This window comes from Macrobrachium rosenbergii, chromosome 44 (assembly GCF_040412425.1).
Source record: "Macrobrachium rosenbergii isolate ZJJX-2024 chromosome 44, ASM4041242v1, whole genome shotgun sequence".
NCBI classification, from domain to species: domain Eukaryota; kingdom Metazoa; phylum Arthropoda; class Malacostraca; order Decapoda; family Palaemonidae; genus Macrobrachium; species Macrobrachium rosenbergii.
In genome coordinates this window covers 41,589,145-41,596,644 of record NC_089784.1, presented here as the reverse complement: position 1 = coordinate 41,596,644, position 7,500 = coordinate 41,589,145, and the positions used below count along the sequence as shown (strand labels likewise).

Sequence of the window (7,500 nt, the reverse complement as noted above, 5' to 3'; positions counted from 1 at the left end):
TTTACAAGTTTACTCGGTAATTTACCACACTGACTTACTGAGAAATTAATGAAAACTTGAGTTTTTGGTTGTGTAATTATAGCGGCTATTTACCAAACTCCTTTACAGCAAAATATTGTGAAATTTTAAAGGTTTTAGCCTTCGCGAAATAGCTTGAATAGGAGAGGTAGTCCGTGTATCTAAGTTCTTCCCATGCTGCAGGAGGCATCGAGAGGGATAACATATTAATTGGAATATTTAAATATGTATTGTAATTGGTGCCTTCTTTTCTTTCTTTCTATTCGCTGCTTACACATCACTAATGGGGCTCAATTTTTTGTTCATTAACGTTGGCTTATCGTTTCTCTATGAAAAGCATGAAAACATTTGCAACATGTTAAAACTCTTTTGCTGCCATACGTTTTTATTTTGCCACAACTTTTGACGGTTTATAAAACTGACGATCTTTATAAAATGTCTAAACCTGTATGTCCTACCTATTATGTGTGTAAGTTGCACTCTTCTCTCATGATTCTTCTCACTACCAATTATAGATTAGCCAAACCTTCTCTGAAAGCCCACTGAAACAACTAACAAATTTATACTTTTCACCATTCTCACCTCCCTTCTGCTTCTACAGTAGAAGACAGTCTTCGCTCTCTCTCTCTCTCTCTCGATCAGCTTCCTAGAGGGGTGGCTCCCCTTTTAATCTCTGGCTGTGCACCTGTGACACCTTTACTCAGTTTTGTGTGTTTGTGTGTGTGTGTGTGTGGAAAAGTCACAAAATCGCCTTTAATCAACTTGTGATCTCATTGTTTTGAATTTATTCATAATGAGGGAAAAAATATTAAGATTTTTCTGCCTTATTATTTCTCTATACATTAAGAAGACTGATTTCCATCGAGATCGTCGGCATTGTTAATGATGACTTCCTTTATTTCTCAAGTCTTTGATAGTAGCGAGGCGTCCTATGGCTGTAAACACCTTTTGTCTTGTGGAACTTTTGCCGTCTCCTCTTCGTCATCTTTTTCGTGAAAAGGTCTCTTTTGCAATAAGTTATTAGCTATAGTTATTCCGGAAATGTTGCTCCGTATATAACCTTTATGTCTATGCACAGAATAGACAGTAGTTTGGTTGTGGAGGTTAGGAAGGGATAGAGAGTTGAGCCGGTGTCAAAATATTTTGTATGGTTATACAAAGTTTCCCCCGACTCTCTCTCTCTCTCTCTCTCTCTCTCTCTCTCTCTCTCTCTCTCTCTCTCTCTCTCTCTCTCTCTCTCTCTCTCTCTCTCTCATGAATCAAATCTTTTCATGGCAGTTAAGAAATAAAAATTATTTCATCACGCTAAAATTTTTATACAAGATCAGCTCATATGCATGAATGGAAATTACATTCGTTAGGATCTCACTCGTACACTTGGAAGATGACTAAATGAAATGTTTTAGTGTCAAACCTCAATGGAGGTGGTGAGATAACGCAGAAGTACAGTAATAATATTTTCAATTTTTTGTCTTTGTCCTAAAAACCAGCTGGATCTCGACATTTTGTTTATTTCTCTGTCTTGTTTGGGATGTTCCTTTTTCTCTTCTTAAATAATGTCAAATTTAGGATTTAAGATGTCCAAAGCGTGTTTATTTGCCCTTGGTTGAAATAACTGTTTCAGGGCAAAGCTGTTTGGAACAACAGAAATAATGACCAATCATTATCACTGTTACCACACTACCACTGCAGCAACAAATTTCATTAATAGTGATATAAGTATTATTACAAAATTAATATTTCTTCATATATGAAAATTATCGTGAATATTTTTCGAATATTTCGAGAAATTATGATATATTCTTGTGAATATATCTTGTCTTCTCTTCAAGTTTCTTCCAACTTCATAATGCTCTCATTTATTTCCCCCCAAGACCTTATATATATATATATATATATATATATATATATATATATATATATATATATATATATATATATATATATATATATATATATATATAATATATAATAAAGAATGTTCTTCCTGGTCTTATTTATTAGCTAAGATATATATATATATATATATATATATATATATATAAATATATATATATATATATATATATATATATATATATATATATATATATATATATATATATAAATTATATATATGTATGTAATTTATAATATATAATATAAATGTGATGTAATTTATAATATATAAGCATACGTTTTCGGAGGACTGGCACATCCTCTCTGGGCAGGTAAAGCGGAAACGACGTTGGTGCTGTCCTCATTGTCTGGGTTCGGGCTGGTGTTATTTCTCATTATGAGAGAATCTGTCAAATTAGGAATAACACCTAAAGCCCTTTCGAACAGGCCAATGTACGCGTCTACTGCAAGCTTAATTTGACAGCTTCTCTCATAGTGAGAGATAACACCAGCCCGAACCCAGACAAGGAAGACCACCAACGTCGTTTACCGCTGTACCTGCCCAGAGAGGATGTGCCAGTCCTCCGAAAAAACGTATGCTGGTCACACTTCCACCACACTAAAAAGACGCCCACAGGCCCATCGGAATAATGGATCCTTCCACCTACACTACAGAGGCCATCACAACCGCAAACCTACGACGCAAGAGCTAGTGGAGAATACACATATCATCTACACAGAACACCGTTGTCACTAGTGGAGAATACCGATATCATCTACACAAAATACAGTCGCCATAGATTAATCATAGCGGAATCTGTTTGCGTTTTATTGCACAAACCAACATTGAACAGAGGCGGAACGATCACTTCCATCTAGCAGACGCCCTGCAACATACAACACTAACATAAGAAACAACCATAACAACAGCAACAACACCTTTTAAATCACGCGCTCCCCCCCTCCCCGGCCCCCGTTTCCACTCCCCGATCCCCGTAATCCGTATGCCTGCATTTCTATGTCTGTTTTGTTTGTTGCCACCAGGACACGTGGGTTTGTTCTCATTATTTTTTACAAAATTATGTTTTTTATAAATTTTATTGGATTGTAACTTTTATAACTGTAAATAAACTAAAATTGTTTCTTGTGTGCATATTGCTATTGTAATGATGTACTGTATTATTACTGTTTTGGACGCTACATATCCGTCCGCACACTGTAACAAAACAACAGATTATACACTTTGAAGAGGTCACGACGAGTGACGGAACAGCTGTGGTGTTGTGTTTTTAATAAGCGGAACGGAGAGTTAATCTTCGTTTTTTGGCCATCAACTGAATTTGGAAGAACGGAGAAGATTCAGAAAATATTGTCAAACTAATAAGAAGTTGATCAACAATCAAAAAGCCATTGAATTCAACAAAATTTGCATACAAGAAAACTTGGCTCTAAAAGCGTATATACACTATATTATATATATATATATATATATATATATATATATATATATATATATATATATATATATATATATATATATATATATATGCCTCTAATATTCTGAGAATTAGTGTTCCTGATGGCATGCAGTATGTCATTTCCTTTCAAACTTTCTCTCTTTATATATATATAATAATGTAACACATGACGTTGCTAGGCTAAAAGGGAGCTTTTATAAAGTCGCATGGTCCACCGCAAAAAAATTTTTCAGTTTGGCCTTCGCAATGATATTATTTTCATTTCCTTGAATATGGTTAAGTATTGGCCGTATGTCTAATATGAATTGTGATATATTTCTTCGCAATGATTTCTATATGAGAGTTTAAAAATCGCTGACAGAGCCCACTGAGCACAGAGCCTATAATTTCCTTTCTGCTGCAAGATGATTTTGTCGTCTGCTAGTACCTTGACCGTAAAAGTATTTGTTTCATAACAGAACCGATGGAAACATTTTTATGTTGCAGTTGTAGTAACCTTCCCCACATCACCCCCAGCCATCCCCAACACACACACACACACACAAATGCTAATAAAGGTCTGCTCTTCATGGATCAGGAACAGTCAAGCTCGCTATAACGATGCAGTTATTCTTGACTTCATCCTGTTTGTCTTACGATCTTCATATTTTATTTCCCCTGTTTTGTTTAATTTCATAAAATTTTTGATACGTTATTACACTTTTTCACTGACTTGTTTTTATTCAGTTTTTATTTATTTCATTTTCATCTCTTATTTTATTCGGTTTTATTCCCATTTTTATTGGCCGCAACAATACCCCTTTTGATCCATCCTTTCTCCCCACCGGCTGTTGTAACTGCCTCTTATTCAACAACTCCCTCTACCCCTTGCTCCCATACACACTCCCCCACCCCCACCCCCATTCCCTCACTCAACGAGAAAGCACTGTCCCCAACCATCCTTCCAATTTTCTCTACTCGTCTCCCTCTGACCCTCCTCAGTTACAGTAGGTGTCACTGGGGAGGCGACGAATATGGGGGAATGCTTTTAAAATAAAGTGTGGATGCACCCGTTTACTGTATGCTGTACTTTACTTCCTTTGCCACCGTTGAGGGTGAATTTTTCGCCTGGCCACTATGTACGTGCTTCCGCTGGAATATGCCTACATAGCGTTGGCACGCACAGATATTCATCTACGTTTGCTATCCGCTGTTACAAAAATAGTTACGATTTGCACCAACTTTTCGGTTTCTTAGGTTTTAGTTTAGCTGACTTGGGTATTATTTCACTCTGAGTTCGATAAGGATAAACAGAAATGAAGAGATTATGGTGAAAGCGCGTATCAGAATTTTGATCAGTTGTAATTTAGATGATTCTCTCTCTCTCTCTCTCTCTCTCTCTCTCTCTCTCTCTCTCTCTCTCTCTCTCTCTCTCATTCTGACAAAGCAAAGACACGAGAGGCAATTAAAAGATAACATATGTAAAAGACCTAATGCCCAGAAGCTTTCTAATGAGTCATGTTTTTCTGAATTATTCCGGATATTCCCACCGAATATATTCAGGTCTTAAAATAGCACAGAAAGAATCACAGTACTTCTGCGCGGTAATTATATGAATTCCGTGTTCTTCCTCTCAATATTTTCACAGGGGCTGAGCAGTATTGTATAGGTTCTCAGTACGAAGCCTCCAACCTGAACGAGGTCCTTTAACAAGAGAGAGAGAGAGAGAGAGAGAGAGAGAGAGAGAGAGAGAGAGAGAGAGAGAGAGAGAGAGAGGAGATATCAGGAGCACGATAATATAGGAAAGAAAAGCCAATAGTGGGAGAGAGAGAAAAAGAGAGAGGCCAGCTTATGCTGATGTGAAGTATATCAGAGAGAGGTATTCAGAGCATAGCAGCCTGGACAAAAAAAAAAAAAAGTCCCGAAAACAACAGTCATTGCGGCACGCTGGTTAATAAACCAGGGCTCGGCACCTGATTATGAATGCAAGTATTCCAATAAACACGTCATTTGGCAAAAAATGAACGAGCGAGGCATTTTAGCAGTTCAGCGCCGTGACTCGAACATTTTATTCGTTTGCTTTTACGTATCTTTAGAATACCGCTTTCGAGAATTCGACAGCAACACGGCAAAATGTGTTTCAACTTCATAGTCTGCGTTAGTAAATAAAAATGCAAATATCTGGACTCATTTCACACTCATTTCCCCTCATCTACAGTGCAACAGATGCATTTCAGCATTTCTCCAAAATGGGATAATAATGACCACGATGAGGAACAATCCTGGTGGTGAGAGACTGGTTGAAGTGGTCGAAATATGGTGGGGCTTCCACTGCCGTTAAATTTCTATCGTTTATTGCGCATTTCGTCTCCCGTATATTTTGTCATTGAGTGGGATATTATAAAAGAATAAATCAGTGACCCCTGTCTACAAACGTGGTCATAAAAAGGAACATTAAATTCTCTCACTGTGTATTAAACACTTCCAGAATATGAAACGTAGAACGACAGAAAAAAAAACGAACATAGATTTTTGCCACTGTTGATGCTTATTGCATCGCTCACATTAACCTTCTCCCACTAAAGTCGACATTCTGTTGAAAGGAGCAGAGATTTGCGACCAAGTGTTTAGCGTTGGCAACACCTTCTATAGAGAATGTTCCTACAGCACCGATTTTTCCTTGTTGATTTTGCCACCCATCTTTTTTCTTTTTTCTCATTTTTTCCCCCCTTTCATGGTAAGGCCGTAAGTAGCGATGCTATGTCGGGTGGAAGTAATGACCTCTTCCATCTGCTTAACGAGAGGACACAACCTTACACTTACTTCCACCAGAACCAGCCACCAACAGGCTTATAGAGAGAGAGAGAGAGAGAGAGAGAGAGAGAGAGAGAGAGAGAGAGAGAGAGAGAGAGAAGGCTTGAGTTCGGACTGCCATACTGAATGGGAAACAGTAAAGGAGTGTATAATGATACATGTTTTGGAGTTGAAAGTCAGCGAGAATCCTAAGGTGTATTTAAGTGAAAACAACACTGTATGTTTGTAGCTATAATACAAATCAATTTGTATACCTCGGTGCGTTTATCTACGCTAAGCGAAAGTAAACGGTCATCACTTAATTAATCAATGTAATTGCCTGCTTATTTGTTTTAAAGTTCCGTGCTATAAACACCGTTGTACAGTTTCTCAAAATGATTAGATATTCATGAGGAAAACTGGGAGATCTAACTAACCTCCCTCAGTAGAGAAGTTGTCAATAACCATGCTCAGTAAAAAAGTGATGGAGAGTAGGCAATAGTGATGGCGACGGAGGACTCGTAACCATATTGCTTTCAGAACAATAATGCAGACGCATTCGGCACCCCGACCCTTCAGGTTTTCGTGAATTCATTTGTTCCTTTGTTATCTGTGTGTCGACCTGAATTTGAGTCAAGTCCTTTACACTTTCCTACTTTCGTTTTTTGGACAAGTGGATGGGTATTCCATGAGAGCATGAGCGTATGATGATAAACAATGATAAAATGGCAATGATAATGTTGTAGCTGTAATTATGAATTCCATATAAAAGCTATATGAAACTAATGTGCTGATAAGTCATTTTTATGTTTTGGAATAAATATAAAAGCGTAGAATATAAAACATAATTTTGTAAGAGTACGTATTACTCAGTGGAAAGAATTCGAGATCAGAATGTAAAGTCTGTTTCAAACATTTATATTTCAAGATGATTTTATTGTTTTTCTCTGTTTTTAGGTTGAAATTGGCTTCTTATTGATCTGAAATCAGAAACGTCCTGAAATGCCATAAATATGTTCTTTATGTCCAAGGTCTGCTATTGCTTTTCGTCCTTTGACTAAGATTTTCAAGAAATCACTCAATCGCCGCTGTTGACAGTAGACGATATCACAGGCAAAAAATTGATGAAATCACAGAGGGGGTTAGTAAAGCCCAGCCACAAGAGACAGATATGGAGGTCAGGGGATACAAAGGAAGGGGTAAGGTATAGGGCTTTACTCCGCAACCTGATAAATTATGATGAAAGCAAAAAGTAGACGTAGGAGTCTTTTCTCAATCAGTATAGAAAGCGAGTGTCATTGTATTACGCACAACACTAATCATACCTGAAGACATACACACTGGCACTTCTTCA

At 37.2% G+C, this 7,500-nt stretch overlaps 1 protein-coding gene across 1 annotated transcript in view; it reads left to right on the top strand.

Moving 5' to 3' along the window:
- The window catches only part of LOC136829611 (discoidin domain-containing receptor 2-like), a 527,936-nt gene that overhangs the window by 219,472 nt on the left and 300,964 nt on the right, over positions 1-7,500 (top strand). The gene's annotated exons all lie outside the window — the stretch shown is intronic.